This window comes from Panthera pardus, unplaced genomic scaffold (genome assembly GCF_024362965.1).
Source record: "Panthera pardus isolate Hobbes unplaced genomic scaffold, ASM2436296v1 HiC_scaffold_2, whole genome shotgun sequence".
In the NCBI taxonomy this organism is placed as follows: Eukaryota; Metazoa; Chordata; class Mammalia; order Carnivora; family Felidae; genus Panthera; species Panthera pardus.
Genome location: NW_026526765.1, coordinates 20,975,995 through 20,998,661, shown reverse-complemented (window position 1 = coordinate 20,998,661; position 22,667 = coordinate 20,975,995). Strand labels below are relative to the sequence as shown.

Sequence of the window (22,667 nt, the reverse complement as noted above, 5' to 3'; positions counted from 1 at the left end):
ATTGATTTAATTAAAGCATTAAGTGTAATCAAAATGGTCTAACAGTAGACTGTGTTTTATTTTATCTTACTAGCAAGTGCTTAAGGAAATTTAATTGTGGGAACTGGTACAGGAAAACATTACTGAAAATCTGAGACAAATCATAGGTGTTAAGAAGATAATGCTACAGATCTACTAATCTAATTTCACTGGAAATATATGCCTTTCTTTTTCCTTGATAAATGCATATTGAGTTAAAGACATCTGTGTGTCATAAAACTAAAATATTGTAACACTGACCTTACCTTTTTTTTTTTTCAGGATTAATAAGGCAGCATAGTAACGGACACACATTCTACCTGATGTTCAAGTATTACAACTCTTCAAATACATGCACATGTAATCAAGTTAGGTGTTAGTAACTGGAAATTGCTGGTTATAAATATTCATTATTTTTAGAGGGAAGAAACACATTTTCAGATGTGGCCCCAAAAGCAAGTCCGTGGAGTTTCCGACACATTTTGCCAAGCGGTTAGAAGAGAGGTATACGAAGGTGAATCACCAGAACTCGCTTATTTAATAGTTTGTTTTTAAAACTGGGATTTTGAAATGATTTCAAAATGAGAGGCAACAGCACAGAGCTGAAAAACAAAGGTACGTTATGGCAACATGTAACAGAATATTATGAATAAAGGGCACTGTTCACATTTACTGTGCTAAAAAATACTCTGGTAAACTCCAAAACTATTAACATCCCAAATAAGTGAAAGTTTACTTTCTGTTTTTAGTTTCACAGACTCTGAACAAATTATTGAGACTAGCACTCTCTTTATAAATGTTTATGTATCTATAAAGGATATTTGGTAAAACTTTCAAGCTCAATGTAGCTGTATCTCCAGGCACATTCTGAAACCATCCAGTTAGGAGTCCTAGAAATAGTATTAGTTTTGCTTTGGGAAAATAAAAACAAAGACAAATTCCAATTTTTATTCAGGATAATCCTAGTGACAATTTGTTCACTTCTATTTCAAAGATTCCATGGGATTAAACAAGTTGGCTGCTCTAGTTACATGTTCCAAACATTTCTTTTAAACGTTATTTTAGGAAGTACATTTACAGATAGTAAGCACCACAGTAAATTAAAGGAAATAAAACCAATAGTTTAAAATACCTGAAGCTATTTTGTTTGGTTTGTTTTACTGTTTGTTTCTTCTTTATTATTTCAGATTGTACTTTCAGTCTATTGTAAATGTAGCATTTTGGCAGCATAGTGATTTTATCTTCTTTTAAGGAATGATTACTTTTCAAACAAAAAAGAAAAAAAATTACCTTATAGAAGTTTTACTCTCACAACTACCTAAGACTACCTAAGTCACATTTAACTTACTCCATCTTGCCTCTGGATGACTAGAGCGGGTCATACTTTAGAGAAAGGAGGGGTGCTGGTTGAAACAGATGGCTTTGTGTCATCTCTGATTCATGAGGAACCATGGCAACAGGCAAAGAGGGGGTGTTGCTTAGCAACTGGAAACAATGAAGAGATTTCCAAACTACTTCCAAAAAGTGCTTTGGAAGAACTTCTGTACTTGGCATAAATGTACACCAAAATTCATTTATGAAACATGCTGAGTACATAATCACAAAGCTGGAAAGCACAATGCTTTATAAGAGAAAAAATTTCAAATAAGTGGCTTATCAGATATTTTGTCTAAAACGTATTTCCATATTAATAGCATTTGACAAAATACAGCAAAACTACTAAAACACAAATATTTTATCTTGAGATGTCATAATAAGAAAAGCTAAGTTAATAGCAAAATCTATTACTATCATGTAATATAATACAATTCGAGATTTAACATAGGATCAGAAATTTATTTAGTTGAGCTGCTGTGTGATGCCACATTTGCAAATGTGCATGATCCAGCCACCCAAAACATTTCGGGGTGTTCTTTCTCAAGTTAGAATAGGCACTGCTGTTACCAACTGTCAGGGACTGTGTCTTGAAAATGATTTTATTAGCATTTCCCCATGTCTTAAAAGTTAATATTGAAAAAATGGCTCATGCAATATTCGTTTCTAGTAGTTGTGAAAATAAAGCCAAACTGGGTCTCTAAGATAGATATGTAACTATTTTATTATCGTTTGCTTTATGTGTTCCTGTATTTAAATAATAATTTTAATGGATAAGCTGTGTCAGGTTTGACATCAAAATGTGTGTATACACACACAACTTAGGTTTTGTCAAGTGTCTGTCATTATATCAACATTTGTTTTACAATAATTATTTTGTCACCTGCTTCCTATCTTAAAATTCTTTCGATGACTTATAGGCACTTAAAACGCACCAACATTTTGCGAGGCGCTATGGTAAATGTTAAACGTATCACAGAGGAAAAATACCCTTCTGTGTCCCTCCTCCACTACCACGCTCACCACTTCCGTGCTCTGGTCACCAAAAGTGCGGAGATTTTTCTCAAACCAAGCAGTTCTGCAACCCCAGCTGGGTGTCCTACAGCAGTTTAACTCAATTCTGATACAATAGTTCTCTCGCATCCGTGGAAAAATGTTCCCAAGACCCAATTTACGATGACATGAAGACTAAGAAAGGTTAACGACAGGGACATCAGCTCAAAACTCACCTCTGTGCAGTCTTCTGCAAGTTATGAAACCTCTCTGCTCCTCCGTTTCAGTTTAAAATACGCCTACGAGTACTAACTCGTCATAAAACAAGACCATTAGCCTGACGTAGCTCTAACACCCGGCGGCTGAGGTAAACAAACCAAATCGAAACCGCAAAAGCTTCAAAGTTATCAGAGCGAAACCTAAGGACAACCAATCACAAGCCGCTATCTAGGCTATAGCCAATCAATGAGGCCCTTGCTTTGCTTCCGCCTTTTCTCCCCCTGCCTGGCTCCACTTGCTGGATCATTCCTCGCTTCTCGTGGTTTGACGCGTTCTTTATTCAAATTCATAAATGCACAACTAAAAGAATTTTTAACATGCCCCACTTTGTCTCTTAACACTACATGAAGCTATTAGGGGTTAGTACACAAAAAGCGCAAATAAATGGACGATGAGAATGGCATGAATTCATACATACAAAGTTCTCCATGTTGGCATATGCGTTGTTGTGTTTCTTTCTGTTGCTTTTTTACGTTGGTATTTGTATTCTTATTGTGTACACTTTCTATATAAGGGGCTCTTCTGGGATTTAGAAGCAGTTGTGATTAGCACTATAAACTATCAGTTTAATTCAATACATACTAGTTTAACGATAGAATAGGAAATGTTTAGCATTAAAACCATTTTAACGCTTAGTTTAAGATTTTCTTCTTGTGTATAATACATGATTCATTTAAAGTAAAGGTCTATATTTTTCTTCTTAGCTCATTTTCTTTATTGTTATGTTCCATTATGCTATGCATTTCAACCGGATTTTCCCTTCTCTGTATCCCCCATAATATCCCCATAATAACTCCTTAAGTTACCCTATTTGTACACCTAAGAAGTGGCAGAAGTTGGATTCATACCTGTATCAGTTTTCTATTATCACAAACTCAAAGGATTAAAGCAATACCCATTTATTGGTCTTATAACTAGGTCAGGATTGGATCAGCTGGACTGAGTTCTCTTATGTTCTCACAGTCTGAAATCAGTGAATTGGCAGTTCCAGGCGCTTGCTTAGAGTCTCAGGAGAAGAATCTGCTTCCACACTTACCTAGATTGTCAACAGAATCCAGTTGTTTGTGGCTATAAATCTGGGGTACCGTTTTGTTTTGTTTTGTTTTGTTTTGTTTTGTTTTGTTTTGTTTTGTTTTGTTTTGTTTTGTTTTGTCAGCTCTCTGCCAGGAGGCCATTCTCCACTCCTAGAGGCTGGCCTGTGTTCCTTCTCCCAAGGCCCTCTGCACCTGCAAAGGCAGCAGGGAAGCGCCCTTCTCATACCTACAATCTCTCTCCTTTTCATTCTTAACTAAACAAAAGAAACTGTTTTTAAAGAGCTTTGTCATTTGATGAGGCTGACCAAAATAATCTCACTATTTTAAGGTTAACTGATTAACAATGTTTATTACATCTGCAAAATTACTTGTGCCAGGTAATGTAACATAATCATGGAGTAACATCTAGTCATATTCATAAATTCTGTCCACAAAGGAGCGATGATACAAGAAAAGGGCCATTGAGGGTTATTTTTAGAATTCTTCTATCCCAGCACCCAAGTCCATGACATGAGACCATTTCTTAAAAACTTGTAATAATGTGGAACCATATCCAAGGTGGTCCTAATAGCTGTTTGAGTCCATAGGCGTTAGAGGAATCTATTACATTGAATATACAACTAGATTAAAATAGAATTACCCCTAACTTCACAGGTTTATTTTGCTACAAATATCACTTTTTTTTTTTTTTTAATGCTTTGAGAATGCTGTCAAGATGTCAAAATAAGTTGGGTTTTTTGGCTCCAGGTTTAAGATACAAATACGTCATTGGACAATTAATGGAATAAAAAATATAGTCTAGATGGCTAGAAACTGTCATTAGTCTCACAGAGCTCTCTTTTTCTGAGTTGTAAAAAATTTATTCTATCATAAAAACAATATATAATTATGTACTGCGTTGGACATAAACGATGAACCCACTTTATTCTCTTAATTTCATATGCTAAATAAGATGTTTTTATTATTAAAGGAAAATTAATTTTTCATCATTTCTCTTCTTTCAAGTAATTATATCTTTTATTATGGTGTCTTTCAAATACTAATCAGAATTGACATCTGATAAAACATTACTGAAACTTACACCCTAAAATTAGTAACACTGATTATAATTGTGTGGACCGTTTATTATTACTTTTAGTATGTAAGTGTAGGTGAGAAGTATCAGTCTCTATTATGTGCCACCAGTACATAATACAGCACCTAGAGTACATCAGTTGTCCAACAACAACAACAAAGTTGCAAGTAAAAAACAATAAATAAGTGAAATTAGGTTTATTTTTTAAATTAAAATGATTAAAATGACCAAAATGTTGAATGCAGGTGTATATAATTTTTAGAATAAACTATAGGCTGGTTTAAACATTATCTTCAGAACAATTTTTCCCAGCTAAATCTGAAACATAATTAACAGCACCATTGCTTATTTTATCATCTTATTTTAACATTTTGCTGTGTATTTGCCATATTGTTATTGTACATAAAATCTAATTCAAGCTCTATTGTCTATTAAATATTGTTCAAATTATGCTGATGTATCTGTGAAATAACCAGTGATAAATGTTGGCTATGTGTATTAAGGATCAATATATAGACTTTGTATTTTTCTTGTTTTAATTGTTTTTAATTTTTTTAAATGTTCACTTATTTTTGAGAGAGAGAGAGAGACAAAGCGTGAGTGGGGAAGCAGCAGAGAAAGAGGGAGACACAGAATCCGAAGCAGTCTCTAGCCTCCGAGCCCGATACAGAGCTCAAACCCACAAACCGTATCATGACCTGATATGAGCTGAAGTTGGATGCTTAACTGAGCCACCCAAGGACCCCATCTTGTTTTAATTTTTAACCCTATATTTTTACTATTGTTTTAAAAACAGTTGCCCACTGGAATTACATGTAATGAACTAGATGCACCTAAAAACAACTAAAGCAAAAACTCTGTAGTTGAGGACCAGGTTTTCACATTGTTTTTGTCTTCTCTCATGACTCTAATACCAATACATTGGTTGACAACCAATGACCAGTACTCTCAACTGTGATATTTAAGTATCCTTTAGACACAGCAGAAAAAAATGTCACAATCAAAGAAGTTAAAAAGACTAACGCTCCTTCTAAATAAATGCCAAAACAAACTAACAAACAACTTTTCCTCCTTTCCATCCTTTATTCACTCCACAAGTAGGTACTCTACCTATGGTATGACAGTTACTATGGTAGTTACTGAGAATAAAAAGAAACAAGATTCAAAATATGTTCTCAAGAATTTCACAGTTTGCTAATAATACTTATTAATCATATATCAATCACTTAATATATATGAAAGTTCATATATTTTCTTATTTAAATCATTTAAATGCATTTTCACAATCGGTACGTACACATTTCTGTTGTAAAGATAAGGAAACTGAAACTCTGTTCCTTAAGGTAATACTAAATATATGTGTTCATACTAGATATTTAATTTAGCCCTATTTGATTCCTGGGAAGGAAGCACATACAATCCAGAACTGGTGCAGGGGAAATTCCTCCCACCCCCCAAAGATAGAAAGCCAATTCATAATTAAGTTCATGCAAGGAAGTTCTAATTCTAGATATAAACATACAGAATATGTAACACCTGCAAAAAGTGATAAACAGAATTATACTTACAAAGAAAATTATAAAACTCATATATTTAAAATTCATAAATTCAAAATGGAACCAAGCGCTGTAAAGATAGGAGACTGTGTAAAATGAAAATTTGTTATAAAACAGGAAAAGTAAGAAATCTTGGAAATTGAATAATAAATATTAAAATGACCAAAGCAGCAACAAATCATTAAGATCAAGTGTAAAGACAACACAGTTAACAAAATCATGTTAAACTAGATCATGGTATAGTCCAAAGGAAACAAGTAAGGAAAATATGAAAAGAGTTTAGAGCAATAGTGTCAACCCAAAAGCTTCAAAATACTTTTAATTAGAGTTTTAAAAGTACAAATAGTGAGTATGGATGACAAGAAACCTGTAAAGAAATAAAGGCCTCAAGTTTTACATAATAAATGTGATGAGTCTTCAGAATTCGATACTACTTAAAACAACATCTACAACAACACTAATACAATAATACGTGCAAACAAATTCCAGCAAAAACAAGCATGTAGGCATTGTAATGAAACTTCAGTATATTAAGGATAAACGGACAACCCTAAGAGTTGAGAGAGAAAGAGTGCATCACATATAACAGTTGGGAATCAGTTTTGTTTGTTGTTAGCAAAAGTTGAATCTTACTTTGCTGGGCACCATTTTAAATGAATGGGCCATATAAACTATCAGAATAAATATGGCAGATCCCTGCCAATCTTTTAATCTAGGGGAAGGAGAAAGAGTACAATCTATAGAGATAATAAGTACATTATATACATTATACTGTCATGGAAAGTGCTTCTGGATCATGGACTGGGTAAACTGGACAAGATTGTAAGGGTCAGGCGCAAGGCAGAAGTTAGGGTGCTCTGCTTTGAGTAATTGACATTGAACAAAATCATGAAGGTAGTCAGAAAGATATCTATGCAGATGCCTAGGTGAAGGTTATCCCAAGTAGAAGAAATAGGTGGTATAAAGGCTCACAATAGGAGTTTACCAAGCATAGTTGAAGAGTAAGAGGCCAGTAGGCTTGGAGCAAGTATGAGGGGGAAATAATAGGAGATAAGATAAGAAAAGGGTCTTGTTTTAGGATCAGGATGGCCTTTTTAGATGACTATAAGTGTGTTTTTACTCTGAATAAAATAAGGAGTTTGAGGAAGATTCTAGATGCAGGCATGAATGCCATTAGACTTAGATTTTTAAAAGGACCACTCTCAATATTTCATTGAGAACTGATTTTGGGAATTTGGCAAAGATGGAAGTAGAAGACAACTGTAATTGTATACCTGAGGGATTAAAATGACAAACACTGACAAGGTAGCAGGGGACATAGTAGAAAGTGGCTAAATTCTGGGTTTTAAGAAATGAATTAAATAGGTAAGAAAAGATTCAAGGAGAGTTCCAACTTGAAAAACAGAATGGCCATCAAATGGAATAGGAAAGTCTATGACTGTAAAAGATTTGGCACAGAAGATCAGAGCTCTATCTTGGACATGTTAAATTAGAAAAGCGATTATTTGGGTGCCTGGATGGCTCAGTTGTTAAGAATCTAACTTCAGCTCAGGTCATGATCTCACAGTTCTTGAGCTCGTGCCCTGGGTAAGCACAAGCCTGGCTTTGGGTAAAACATGAGCCCCTGATGAGCCCCACTTCTCTCTCTCTCTCTCTCTCTGCCCCGATGGGATTTTCCCTCTATCTCTGTTTCTTGCTCACTTGAACTCTCTCCCTCTTTCTCCTTAACTCAAAAGAAAGAGAAAGAAAGAAAGAAAGAAAGAAAGAAAGAAAGAAAGAAAGAAAGAAAGAAAGGAAGGAAGAAAGGCAAGCAATTATTTGATACATAAGAGGAGAATTCAGGTAAGAAGTTGAGTGTATGTGTTGAGTTAGGGAGAAAGATTTGTGCTGAAGATACAAATTTGGAAGTTCTGTAAAAACGTGTTTCAGGTGTTAAGTGCATATCAGTCACCTGATGTATGGTCTGAGTGTACATAGCTAAGAAAAAAAAAAAATCATGAAGTCATAGGATACTCTAAACTTAAGGTATCTGGAAGAAGAGGAATGACCCATAAGGCAGACTTTGAGGAGGCAGCCATGGAAATAGGAGACAAAATAATATGTGTTATCCTAGTGATTAAATTTATTAAGGAGTGTGTGACTAACTCTGAAGACTATTGCTATTAGGTTAGATATACTGAGAATTGAGAAGTGGCCTTTGGAAATAGCAACATAGGTATCATGACAAAAGCAAGTTAGATTGGTAAACTTGACAAAAGCGAGTTAGATTGCTTTGTGATGAAAAAGTCTTTAAAGAGATACTAGAAAAGATTAGAGACAATGTATATAGTTTTTTCATTTGAGAAGTGCTATTTGAAGGGAGGGAAGCAAAATGTGACAGGTGGGGGTTAGGAAATTCTTCTTCCTCCTTTTCTTCCCCCTCCACCACTTTCCTCCTCTTCCTTCTCCTCTTTTACTTTGGAAGAATAATATTTTATTTTATAGCAGTGTAAATGATTTGATAGAAATAAAAACAGGCTGTGTTAGAAATATGGGACATTGCTGAAGCTATATGCTGGAGTAGGCAAAAAGGGAAGCAAATTAATGCCTGAGTTAGGACATTAACTATAAAGAGGATCATGAATGGCTCATATATAATAACAAGCAGTAAAAAGAGATTATATGAGTTAGGAGGTAGGAGATATGCTGATATGCAGAAGAATCTGGAAAAATTCTTTCAAGTGCTTCAATTTCCTTAATAAAAGTATGTTTACCAATTTAGACAAAAGACAGAGAAGTTGGTATAAATCACTGGAGGAGAAAAGAAGAATGAAAATAGTTATCTAAGACAACTAGGAAAAATAATGGAATAAAAAATATAGTTAAGATGTCTGGACACATAAAGACACACTCCAGGTTCCAGATTTCGAATTTAAAATGTATTTTTCAGGCTGCCATCGCCCCAGCGGAGAAGCTGAGGTCATCACTGAATTTGAAATATTTAAAGTGGGTACAAAACTGTTTCAGCAATGCAGACAATTAGGTGTGCTGTTGTGGGCAACGGTGCCGTTGGTAAAACTTGTCTCCTGATATCCTACACAACAAATATTTTCCATCGGAGTATGTACCGACTGTTTTTGACAACTGTGCAGTCACAGTTAAGATTAGTGGAGAGCTACATACTCTTGGACTTTCCGATACTGCAGGGAAACATGATTATGACAGATTACGATCGCTGAGTTATCCACAAACAGATGTATTTCTAGTCTTTCAGTGGTGTCTCCATCCTCATTTGAAAGTGTGAAGGAGAAGTGGGTGCCTGAGATAACTCACCACTGTCCAAAGACTCCTTTCTTGCTTGTTGGGACCCAAATTGATCTCCGAGATGACCCCTATGCGATTGAGAAACTTGCCAAGAACAAACAGGAGCCTGTCACTCCAGAGACTGCTGAAAAGCTGGCCTGTGACCTGAAGGCGGTCAAGTATATGGAGTGTTCTGCACTCACACAGCAAGGCCTAAAGAATGTATTTGACGAAGCAATATTGGCTGCCCTGGAGACTCCAGAACCGAAGAAGACCCACAGGCATGTGCTGCCATGAACATCTCCAGAGCCCTTTCCACACAGCTGGTGTCAGCATGGTACCGAAAGCGATGTTAAATCAAACTAAAGATTAAAAATTAAAATTCGATTTTGCAATAATGACAAATGCCCTGCACCTACCCACATGCACTCGTGTGAGACAAGGCCCATAGGTATGGGCCCCTTCCCCTCCTCAGTACTAGTTAATTTGAGTAACTGTGTATTGTCAGAAGAGGGGTTAGTACTAGTTTTTGTTTTGTCGTTTCAAACAAAAAAATTTTTTTTTTTTTTTTTTTTTTTTTTTGTTTTTTTTTTGTTTAAAAGCAAGGCATGCTTGTGATGACTCTGTAACAGACTAATTTGGGTTGTTGAAGCTGCTCCTGGGGCTCCATCCACTCTGGAGAATAATCTGGGACATTTAGGGGTTTTGTTTTTGTTTTTGTTCTTTTTGTTTTTGTTTTCTTTTTTGGGGGGGGGAGTGTGTATGGGTTTTGTTTTTATTTAGTCATGTTTTTAAAATTCAGTAACCATTGGACAGCCTTTAAGGGAAGGAGGATGGACTGACTCTACATTCCACTTCCTAGATCTAGTTTAGAACACTTGTCCGCCACCTGGTGCTCTTAGGAAGGAGTATAGTAAATGCCTCATTTAATAACACACTCCTTTTTGAAAGTTGCCTTTCTCTCCACCCTTGAGTAGTTCTAGTACTTGATGAAACTCATGAAAGCGGGTGGAAACTGTCCTGCCCCTCCTCTTTTCTAGGATGCACATAGAGTGACTGTGACTTTCAAGGAAATTTGTTTGCCATTTGCTGATTGTTTTTTTAAAGTTAATTTCTAACTTCTTTCACTGAAAAATGAAGAAAAGTATTGCACCTAAATGGATTGAGTATGTAATTAAAAAACATTTTTTCCCTGTCAAGAAAATAAAAAAAAACTAAAAATAAATTTAAAAAAATGTATTTTGCAGCATTCCAAAAAGCTGCACTAACAGAGGTTCAGAAAAAGTGTTTCCATGGTGTGATTTTTTTTTTTTTTCCAAGCAAGTGGCATGGAGTGAGAGAAGTAAGGGAGAATGATTATAATGATCAACCATAGAATTTGACCTGGGCAAAGAGAGAGAAGGTAGTCCCACAGAATCGTGTGAGGGGAAAAAGTTGGTTTTCTCAAAGGACTGGAGATTCAAGGGGTATAGAAAGTTCCTGAGGATTGTGGTATAAGAGGGAATGAGCACTACCTGGCTGAGCCCCTTTACTTCAAAATCCAGTGGGTCATTTTATTCATCAGCATTTACCTAGCTTAATTTCTTTGTGCATGTGGTTGGTGTTAGTAAATTTTTTTTCCCTGAATTGAAAATTAAGGCATTACAATATTTGGGGAGTAGGCAAAATGTAATGCATAATAAATTTGCCATATTAACATTCTTTCTTTCACCACTAACAGTCACCTGTCTCTCTTTTTTACAGTTCGATCCCCCTGTTTTTTTCTCTTTCCTTTCTTTCTCTCTCTCTCTCAAGTGCGCACATATATTTACAAAGGTATAATTTCAAAGAGAATTTTTCTTGGTCGAAAAATGTCTAACCCATAATTTTGGTATGCCAAATTTTTGGTAATTTAATCTAAAGAATTGAATCAAATTTTTAAAAATGTATATCCATGCTTTGATAAGACTGACATTGATTCATCTTTCCTTAAGGTATATAACTGGTTTTCTCATCTCACTTTTTGGTAACTTATCAGGTATTATAAAGCATATAGTTGCTATTAGATTGAGATTAAAATTGACACCTATTTATGTCACAAAATTTTAAGGTATAATATTCACGCACATCTTCCAATAGTAGTTTCATTACAGTTGTAAAATTACTAGCCAGAAATTGAAGTGGAGAAATGATGACATCAAGCATGAGATATCCCAGGGAGAGAATTAATGTCAAAATAATTACATGGTTCACAGTCAAGGCTGTATGGTTATTAGCAACTCTAGAGAAGCTAATTAAGTAAGTCAAAAATTGTGTTTAAGCCAGTTAAATCGAAGTGTTTCTATGGCTTCTGAACAAATAGGTAACACCTAAGAGCTGAGAATGCACTCATTAATCAAAGGAACTGAAAATTATATCACACTGATTAAAACCACATGTAGTAAAAATGCCTATTTAGTCTCTTTTAAAATAAGATCTTTAGCCAAAGCTGAACTGCTACTAACTTTAATTCGATCCTACAATCAGACAAGTTTTTCATTGTGTTATTCTCTCACAAGTATTTTTGATAATTACCTAATTTTCTTTAACACCTCAGCCTCTTTTTTTTTTATCAATACCTATTTCTAGTTTTTAAATTAGAAAAAAAATCACTCTTCTTTAAAATAGAGACTCAACTTCTTGTTTGAAGACTGAAAACACGGAAAAAAAATAGAATGTGCAGTGGGGTATCAAATGTAACAAAAGAGCTAACATGCAAAATGTACTCAGCACTGAAACAAAGGTTATTCTAGTTAGGTTTAAACCAATTTGCTTTTAAGTATTCCAAAGGTTTTTATTTAGAAAAGAAAACAGAAATTTCTGTCCTTACAACTAAGGCAGAATCACACACTTTGGGGAAAGGGGAGGCAGAATTTGAAGGGTGCAAAAAGACGCAGTGTCAGTGTCAGACTTTAAAACTTGATGTTTGCAGGTCATGAATCTTGCTCCTTTACTGGACTGTCTTGATGATTGTGATTTATTTTTGGAATACACCACTGCAAAAATTTTGGGAAGGTAATACTCGGGTTCTCATGAAATAAATACAACATGATAAATTAACTTCCCAAATATTTACAAGCTTTACATCCCATGATTTTAGTTCATAACCAGAGAGGAGAATACTAGGAATTATACCAGAAATACACTTGTTTTCAATAATATTTCAAATATTTTTTAAGTGAAGTAAATCAAATTTTAACTTTGTATATTCAAATAAAAATTGGGAGACAATCTGGAGTTATATTTTTATGTTGAATACTATAAAGATAAGATAAATTAGAAGTGGCAGAGGGTATATCCCCTTAAAAGAATATTGTGTGTTAAAGATTTCATGACACTATGGTTCAGTTAGGAAAGCATACCTGAAGAGTAGAAATGGATATTCTGTAATTTTTTTTCAATGTTTATTTATTTATTTTTGAGAGAGAAAGAAAGAGAGTGAGAGAGAGAGAGCTCACGTGCCTGTGTGAGCAGGTCAGGGGCAGAGAAAGAGGGAGAGAGAGAATCCCAAGCAGGCTTCATGCTGTCAGCACCGAGCCCAGTGTGGGGCTCAATCTCATGAACCGTGAGATCATGACCTGAGTGGAAATGAAGAGTCAGAAGACTGACCTACTGAGCCACTCAGATGCCCCTTTTCTATAATGTTTTTATTCTTAAAGTAATATTTTGTTGTCAATCTATTTAAATATATTTGTATTTATATTTTAGTGCTATTCCAAATATGAATATTTTCATTTTGCATATGCATAGACTTTGGTGAAGAGTAGGTATACTTAAGAATACTAGCACAAACGGATTTATGGGCAATAGTTAACTTGGATTTTAATGGCCCCTAGGTCCCAGAGATTGTGCTAGCTTCTAGAGGATAGAATATTGCAAAGGATGAGTTTTTTAATCTGGCACATTTTTCTTCTAACCCTGGTGTTTAAAAATATTAGATGTGTGACTTTGAACATATCACGTTAATTTTCTTAATGTCTGTGTTTCATCTGTAAAGTGGGGATAATAACATCTATCTTACTGAGCCACTTTGACAACTGAAGAGAATTTATTTCAAACAAGTGACAATGTACTTGGTATAGAAGGGAATTAAAAAATTCCTAGGGTTGACATATTCACTGCTTCCTTCCATGATTTTCTATCTGAGCAGCCTACTAGAAGCACCTGAAGAGCTTTTAAAATGTTGAAATTGCCATGCCATTCCGCAGGCTAATTAGAACCCCTGTGGGAGGAGCCAAAGCACTCCTATCCGTTCAAAACTTCTCAAATGATTATACATTGCAGTCAGATTTGAGGATAACTGATTTAATGCAAAGCAAATTGGTCCTGTTGCTTCATTGCGCTAGTCATTTCTTTCTTATGTAAAGGAACGAAAAATAAAATTTCCCTCAACCCTCCTAGGTTCTTGACTGAAATACCTACCTAATAAAAGAAAAATTAACAGGAGAAAGATACATAAAAGTTTAATAACATGTATACCTCCTATATCCGTGGGAGATACCCAGAAAAACTGAGCAACTCTCTGAAATGGCAGAAGCCACCACCTTAAATAACCTCCTCAGCTAAAAAGAAGAGAAGGTGAGGTGACCAGGAAAACCACTGTAAACAAAGGTAGTTGTTATGCAGATTAAGCCCTTGTCATCTCTGAGTTTCTAGAGATTTAGATTGGTCCCTCCCTTCCCCCCAGAGAGAGATGGACACCTTACAAAAGGGAGATTTTCCTTATAAATGCAAATGTCTTACAAAAGGATCACTTCCACTGGTTCTCAGAGCTTCTCCTGTGTCTGCAGTTTCTGAAAAATAATCAGCCCTAAATATGGCGAAGAGGCATTTTTGGGGTGTTATGTGCCGCTCCCCTTCACTTACATCTATAACAAATTCAGTGTTAACCACCCTAAACATGGTCAACAACAACATACACAAAAGATCTTTATAGTTAACAAATGGAGGAAGAGAGGCTGCTTGGGGAAAAGGCAGAATAAAATTTTAAAAATGAGAGAAAGCAAGATGAATCCATTGCTTTTCATTGAAAGGAAAAATAATAGTCAAGAGCAGTGATTTTTATTTTATTTTAGTTTTTTAATGTTTTATTTAGTTTTGAGAGAGAAGGCAAAGTGTGAGAAGGGGAGGAGCAGAGAGCACGAGACACAGAATCCAAAGCAGGCTCCAGGCTCTGAGACATCAGCACGGAGCCTAATATGGGCTCCACCCGAAAACCAGGAGATAATGACCTGAGCCTAAGTTGGGCACTCAACGAGCTGAGCCCCAAGGACTTAATCTGCATAACAACTACCTTTGTTTACAGTGGTTTTCCTGGTCACCTTCACTGTATCCTTTCCTTTTTATCTGAAGATGTTATTTAAGGTGGTGGCTTGGGCCATTTCAGAGTTGCTCAGTTTTTCTGGGTATCTCCCATGGATATAGGAAGTATACATATTATTAAACTTTTATGTATCTTTCTCCTGTTAATTTTTCTTTTATTAGGTAGGTGTTTCAGTCAAGAACCTAGGAGGGTAGAGGGAAATTTTATTTATCGTTCCTTTACATAAGAAAGAAATGACTAGCGCAATGAAGCAACAGGACCAATTTGCTTTGCATTAAATCAGTGATTTGAAGGAAAATTGAGGCATAATAGTATTAGGGCAAGTCTTTTGTATATTTATATATTTCTGATCAAAATAGGCAAATGCTAAGGCTAAATTTCCTAAGTTGTATCTAATGATGCAAAAAAAAATAAATAAAACCCATGTAATTACGTATGCAAAATGGGTAATTTTGTTTGCAATCGGTAATTTTCTATTGTTTAATTTGAAGGTTAGCTAAAGTACTTTCTCTGCCTGTAGAGTTTTAGGTTGCTATTTTTCTCCCCATTTAAGATGTTCTTAAGTTATTCACCTATATTTGCCTTGAAGATTTAAAAACTGATTTTAATTCAATATTTACCTGTTCCAGGTGGATCCAGGTGGATTTTAATAGCCTTTTTGAAATGGAAAAGGGCTTGACTACAAATTTTCCATGTATGATTTTGTCAAAGAAATTATGAATTACTAAAGACTTTGTAGAGAACAAAGGCAAAAGGAAAGGTAGATAAAATTAAATTTCCTGGTAGCTTGCAGCCCATTGACAAATATATGAGACCTGCAGAGGATGCCTTTTCTTTGGAACTCCAACTATCTTAATGCTAATGCTTTGCCTAAAGGCAAAAAAGCAACCTTAACTTGACCCCAGCGGGGCCTCCAGGATCCTTAAGTCTTCTTCAACATATGAAAATGCTTCTGGAATCCTTTTGTCGCTACTCTCCCCAACTTAAAACTGTATAACCAATTGCTCCTCGCTATCCGTAGCTCTTTCTGCCCAAGGATCCCATCCCCGTGCTTTAATAAAACCACTCTTTTTTGTACCAAAAATGTCTCAAGAATTCTTTGTTGACCATTCACTCTTGGACCCTAAATCAAATCACATCGAAGACACTGGGACAACTATATGATTTGTACTCATACACAAACAGAAGTAACAGTTTTTAGAAACAGGATATTGTACATCTGCTTTTTGAAAAATTCCTGGAAAAAAATATGTATATACACACACATACACACAAGATGCCTTTGTTTACTTAGTAATTTGAGGAATAACCCGATTATCTATTTATTTTAAACTGTAGTAGAAAAACATATTTGTGAATGAAATATTTGTTTATGTATAACATTTACTTTAAGGTTAGTATAGTATTTATATTGCCATATATTTTGCGTGTATTTTATTCAAATATCCAACCCTGGAGCACCATTTTTCTTATAATTTCTCTTCTAACATTCTAATAATATGAAAGAACTATTGCTTATTTAAAGGTAGACCTTCCAGTTCACTGGAGCAGTCATTTATTAAATAGCACCCTGTGGACTTAAAAATAAAACACACCTCTTCCAATTTTTTACTTTCAGGCAAGAATTAGATTCTTCACACAAAAACTGTTGCCCATTAAATACTTCCAGTTTGCAGATTTTTAAAAATGTATTATAGAATACACATACACATACAGAATAATGCCTGATGTGGAAACAAAGGCAAAAGAAAAAATTAAATGTCCTTACTGTCTACAGCCCATTAACAACTCCTTTAATTAGGCAGAGTGACCTTCCCTTAGGAGCTCAGCTGCCCAGATGATGACACTTTGCTAAGGGCAAAAGGCTCTTAGTTTAACATTATCTTAAACCCCCAGGATCCTGTAAGTCTACTTTAACATATAAAAATTCCTTTGGAAACTTCTTTTATCTCTGCCCCTCCGAAGATAGATGTTCGCAATCATACTCCAAGTTTATGCCCCACTGATACACATCTGAAGAGTCTCATGACTGAGGTTTTACTAAACACTAATCGATGACATTTTCCTCACAGCAGCTGGTCCCATTAAGGTCCTAGAAACCTAGCTTCCAAAATTCTATAGAGACTTATGTTACCCCTAACTCCCTCCCACTTGAAAGTATATAATCTAGCCACCTGTCACAACCCCAGGGCAGCTCATTCTGACCATGTGTCCTGTCCCTGTGATTTAATAAAACTACCTTTTGCATGGAACACGTCTCAAGAATTCTTTCTTGGCCATCGGCTCTGAACCCAAAAAATTTCCACATCACAGCCCTCATGTCTACATCTTAATTCCTGGAATCTGTGAATATCTTACTTTACACGACAAGAGGAATATTACAGATGTGATTATCGTTAAGAATTTTGGGGTAGGGAGATTATCCTGGGTTATCCAGTTTGACCCAAAGAAATCACAACATTTCTTAAAAAATGGAAGTGAGAGACAGAAGAAGAGTCAATGTCAGAATAATGTCATATGAGACAGTGACTATTGCTGATTTTGATGATGGGAGATACGAGTCAAGGAATGTGGGTATCCTCTAGAGACTGGAACAGGCAAGTAAACAGATTCCTCCCTAGAGCTTCCAGAGAGAGCATAGACCTGCCAAAACCTTGATTTGGGTCCAGTAGAAGCTGTTTTCAGTTTCTGACCTACAGAACTGTAAGATAAAAAATTTGTGTAATTTGAAATCGCTTTGATTTGATAGTTTGCTACAGCTGCAATAGGAACATAACACCTGTGTATGTATAGTTGTAGCTATATATACATATAGATGCCTGATAGTGTCTTGTACACATTTATTTATTTGCATTTATATAGTGTTCTTAAAGAACACTTCTCAATATGGAAGATGAAGCCTGACTTACCATTTTATGATGAAACTTTCAATTGAAGTCTAGGTAAATTTGGAAGCAAAACTCCTAGGAAGCTGGAAGAAGGAACTGCACAACATTGTCATATTGTTTATTTTATTATTATTATTATGTAATCAAGCATCTGCCTGTATGCAGGGAAAATTTTTTGAGTGGAAGCCATGCTATCCTCAAAGTTCGAGCATGGTAGAAGGAAACTGACAGGCCAACTTCCTGATGGGGGTTGAGGGACCAGTAATAGTGACATCCTGAAGTGACATTTAGTAAGTCCTTTTTGAATAAAAAGAAAAGCGTGTGGATAGATTTCAGAGTGCTTTTAAAAAATAGTATGCTTGAAAGGCTAGATTCTCAGTCAACAAGTTCTAGTTAGTCTTTTGAGAATGGCGAATTAGTAAGAATGTTTTGCCCTTGAATAAGTTAATCAGCTTCTGCCTTCTCATCTGTAAAATAAGAATGGTAACATCAGTCTCAAAGATAATTGTGAATATAAAATAAAATGATTACTCTGGTATATAACACATGACCCAAAATGTTTGATCCTTTTGCTTCTATATCCTGACAGTGCCTAGTTCTATATTGAGTAGACACAATAAAAATGATGTATATAGTTAAGAAAAATAAGCCTCAGTTGGCTGACTTTTAAAGGTGTGTAACTGCTTGAGATTTAATACAATATTCTAAGAGAGTTGAGCATAAGTGATGGGAAGTATTTCAAGTTGAATTCTATCTTTCATTTCAGGAAGTTAGCCGTTCATCTTACCTTCACCTAAATATACATGTTACTCGAGGAGTATATTTTTTTCCAGAAATGAGGAACATGAAAAATATCGGATCTACCACATTGTCAAAGGCTCATTCAGTTTTAAGCTCTATTACACCCCATTTTTCATAATGGGATAAACCCTGAGAACAGATACAACTGGCAATAGAGAAACACAATTTTGTACTTCACATAATATTTGTGAAAAACAATATTTGAGAAATGCTTAGGACACCCCATATTTTCTACTTAAGAGTCATATCTCAAAAAAAAGAATCCTATCTCTCAGAATAAATATTCAGTTATATAAACTCCAGAATTTATAAAATAATATTTATAGAACACCGATGGAAGCCACCAGGTTTAAATATCTTTTATAGTCCATCTTTATTTCACAATTAGGAAAATTTTCAAGTAAAAAATCTTGGCTTATTCTATAAAGTGACACTGAAAGTCATGTTATGTACTAATTCTGCTATCCATATTTTGTTTATTTACCCATTTATATCTTAGGTTAACCTTTCAATATGTCCTGGATAACTTCACAATTTGCTATTGTGTTTATATGAGAATAAGAAAAAAATAGAATTAGAATCACTGAAAAAAAAATAAGAAAAGAAAAGAAAAAAAATAAGAAAATAAATTTATTCATAAATAAATATTTATTAAGGGCCTACCATCTATTAAATGCTCATATTAGCTCTTGGCAAACATCCTTTGACTAAAATGGACAAAGATCTTTGTCCTCAAGTCCTAAAATTTCAGCAAGGGAAACTGACAGTAAAAAATAAGCATAATTAATAATTTAACTGTGGTGTATTTTTAAAAATTGGAAAAAAACTAAAAGAGCAGGTAAAGCATATAGGATTTTGTTCTTGTAGACTGACACAATAAAAAAATTAAAAGTACTTATCAACTTATATCCAGAAATGTTTCCACATATATTATCTTTTTTGATCTCCAAAACTCTGCACTAAATATATCCTTATCAATAAGGACGTTTTAACTAAAAGTTCAAAAACTGAATTAAAATTAAAATAACCTGGCCCAGGACACTCAGTCTGCTATGAACATGTGTTTTTGTTTGTATCACATGACGTTTTGTTACACATTTTGTTGTTGATTTATGTTGGTTATTAGAAGTTTAATATGACAGAAGGGATAGAAAATGATGGTTTTTGAATACCTTTTTTCTATATCTTTATGTTCTGAATCCTACCATCCTGGCAAAGGTATCAAGACTCACATTTCCAAATTCCTCTGCAGCTGGAGCAGAGTCGTCTGTCACTCAGATATGCCCACAGGAGACTTCTCTCCAGCACAGAAGAGCACGAGTAAAGAAACTCAGGACAGGATTTCCTTTTTTTTGCAGATGTGAGCAACGGAGGTGCTAACTTTTCTATTTAGCTGCAACACAAGTTCCTAATGGTTACCAGTTTGCAAAATGGTATCTGGTGACAGTAGCTCTGCAGTCTAGTCAACATAGTTGTTTGATGCTCCATAGAAGCAAAGGTGACAGTTGACCCCCCGGGTGAGCTCTTGTTGTGTGGCTCTGAAGAGGCAGGTGGAAGGGAAGCAGAATCTCAATGTATGTGTTCCTCCTGATGAATCTGCAAGTTCCCAAATAACCAAGGATGACTTCTTTTTTCCACTTACATAGGATGCTTTTGGTTATTTAATAAAGAGGAAGAAACCTTCTGACTCTCTTTCCCTTGTATGAAAGTGGTCCTTTTCCTCCCCCACCCCCCTTAAGGATCCCCACTTGAGGGCACGAGTGAGGGAATCTGAATTTATTGTATCTAATCCCATCTCCCAAATCTATCACTGTCCACTTTACACCTGCCTCTTACCATCATATGTATCTCTCTCACCTTCGCTTGTTTCCACCAAGGTACCCACCCTGCTCACCAGTTTCTTCAGCCACCTTTGCTCAGCTCTCCAAGAAAGGAAGAGGAAATAGACATTTTACCACTCAATATGCTTCTCACCAGATTCAAGATTATTTTTTAGGACTTTATGGTGTGGCTTCTTCTGTATGAGGTGCTTTAGGATCCTTAATGTGCTGGTTCTGCTTTGTGTCATCTTTCTTTCAGTCACCAGGCTTTGAGTTACATTCCACAGAAATGAGCCCCATTTCTTCCGTAGCTGTTCATGGTGAACTGGTTTTGTGATATTCTGCTTTTTATTTTATGTTATTCAACAAATAATTTAACAATGTTTGCTATGTGCCAAAGCTGTTTTCTTTCCGAGGACCTTATCGATAACAACTTATTTAAAATTTATGCAAGTATGATGAGGTAGGTAATATTTTATTCCATTTTGCAAATATCTAGATTGAGATGGAAAAAGGTTAGGTAACTTATCAAAGTCCCTCAGGCAGTACATGGAGAAGCCATAGTCAAAAGCAGAGTGTGACCCAGGGTCTACATTGTTCTTAACTATGTTGCCATTTCCCTCCTTTATCTCATTAGCAATCAACAAGAAGGAAATAATAATTTAGGCTCATTCTATTTTTACTGCAAAAATTATGTGTATTTTATTTTCCCATATTGATCTTTACCACTTAGGAAATATAAAAATGTTCTGTAATTCTCCATTTTATTATTTTCTTTGTCCCAGATGTACCTTTTCCCCAGATATAGTAATTATTCTCAAAATTCATATTAAATCCTAAAGAGTTATATGATTCTCACCTGCTCTGAGTCCATGTCTTGTAACATAGGCTTATCCCAAACTCTAATAAGAACCTGTATGAACTGATTGAAATAAAGCACCTTTATTTCTTAAGAAATAAGAAATAAGCACCTTTATAGCTCTTAAGACAAATGCCTATTTATTGGGGAAGAGTGCATTAATGCATAAATAGTGCCACTTACCACTCAAGTAATGGATTTTTTTAGTGTGGTCATTTTCTTTGACACAGATTAATCTAGTTCAAACTCCATCTTGGTTATTTATGTAGGGAAGTTAGGATGCTATGGAGAATTAAGAGCCAAGATGTGTTTTAAAATATCCTCTAAATAAGGAAGATATTCACTTGAAGCAGCTCAGATCTGTACATAGGATTTAATCTTATACGAAATTTTCATCCCATGTTAGCACGTTCTTTTCCCAGTCCAACTTCCAAATTTATTATTTTGCTGGCGGAGACTGATTCCCCATTGGCTCATACGACCTCAGTTTGCCACGCTAACAGAACAGCGCACTCAGTTTTAATATAAAACTATAATATGTTTCCAGTATAGTGTGTACTATAGTTATGTAATACCAATGTAATACTAATAATTATATTCTAATAGAAGAGTATATTGCATATTATTAGAACATATAATTATATATGCCATTATAATTTATATAATTTTAATTTCTAGTATAAACCAAGGTAGGAACCCTCTCTAAAGGAAATTAGCATTCCCTGAATTGTATGGGTCACTTTTTTTTTTTTTTTTTTTTTGCTAACTGGTGTTTATCAAAGTGAGACTCCTGACTTTTCACAGAAACTGGGAGGAGATAAGCCTCTGTATCTTGATGATTACATTTTAGAGGGATAGTCAGTAGGTCCTTACAAAAACAAATACAAAAAACAGTCCTGAATTGTAAAACTGGCAAACCTCTGGGAGAAGATTTACATTTCAGAGGAGCAGAGAAAAAAATTACAATGGAGACATTGTGTGTGTGTTTTGTTGTTTTGTTTTGTTTTTCATTTTTGTTTGTTTTGTTTCTAAGTAAGTAAGATAAGGGAGGGCAGGGGTCTATAACCTGGAGGAAATTTGTCTACAATTCAGTCAAGCTTAGGGCACTGTTAAGGCCATTTTACTCAATATATGTGAAAAGCCAGCAAGGCACTTACCTCTCTTCACACAGCAAACCTAGGCACCTCAGGGTGAGGAATGAACATCTGGGAGAAAGAACAGAGGCACTTGAGTTCCGTGTCAAACACAGACTGGTTCTTAGTACATCATGGCTAATTGTTCCGGCAACCCTCTGTCTTGGCTTCTCTTTCACCGCCCATCCCCTGAGTCCTCTGAGGAAGCCTGAGA

The 22,667-nt window shown here is 35.2% G+C and overlaps 1 pseudogene; it reads left to right on the top strand.

The window, feature by feature from the left end:
* Positions 1–9,264: 9,264 nt before the first annotated feature.
* On the top strand, positions 9,265–10,199 carry LOC109267756 (cell division control protein 42 homolog; annotated as a pseudogene).
* Positions 10,200–22,667: the final 12,468 nt, after the last annotated feature.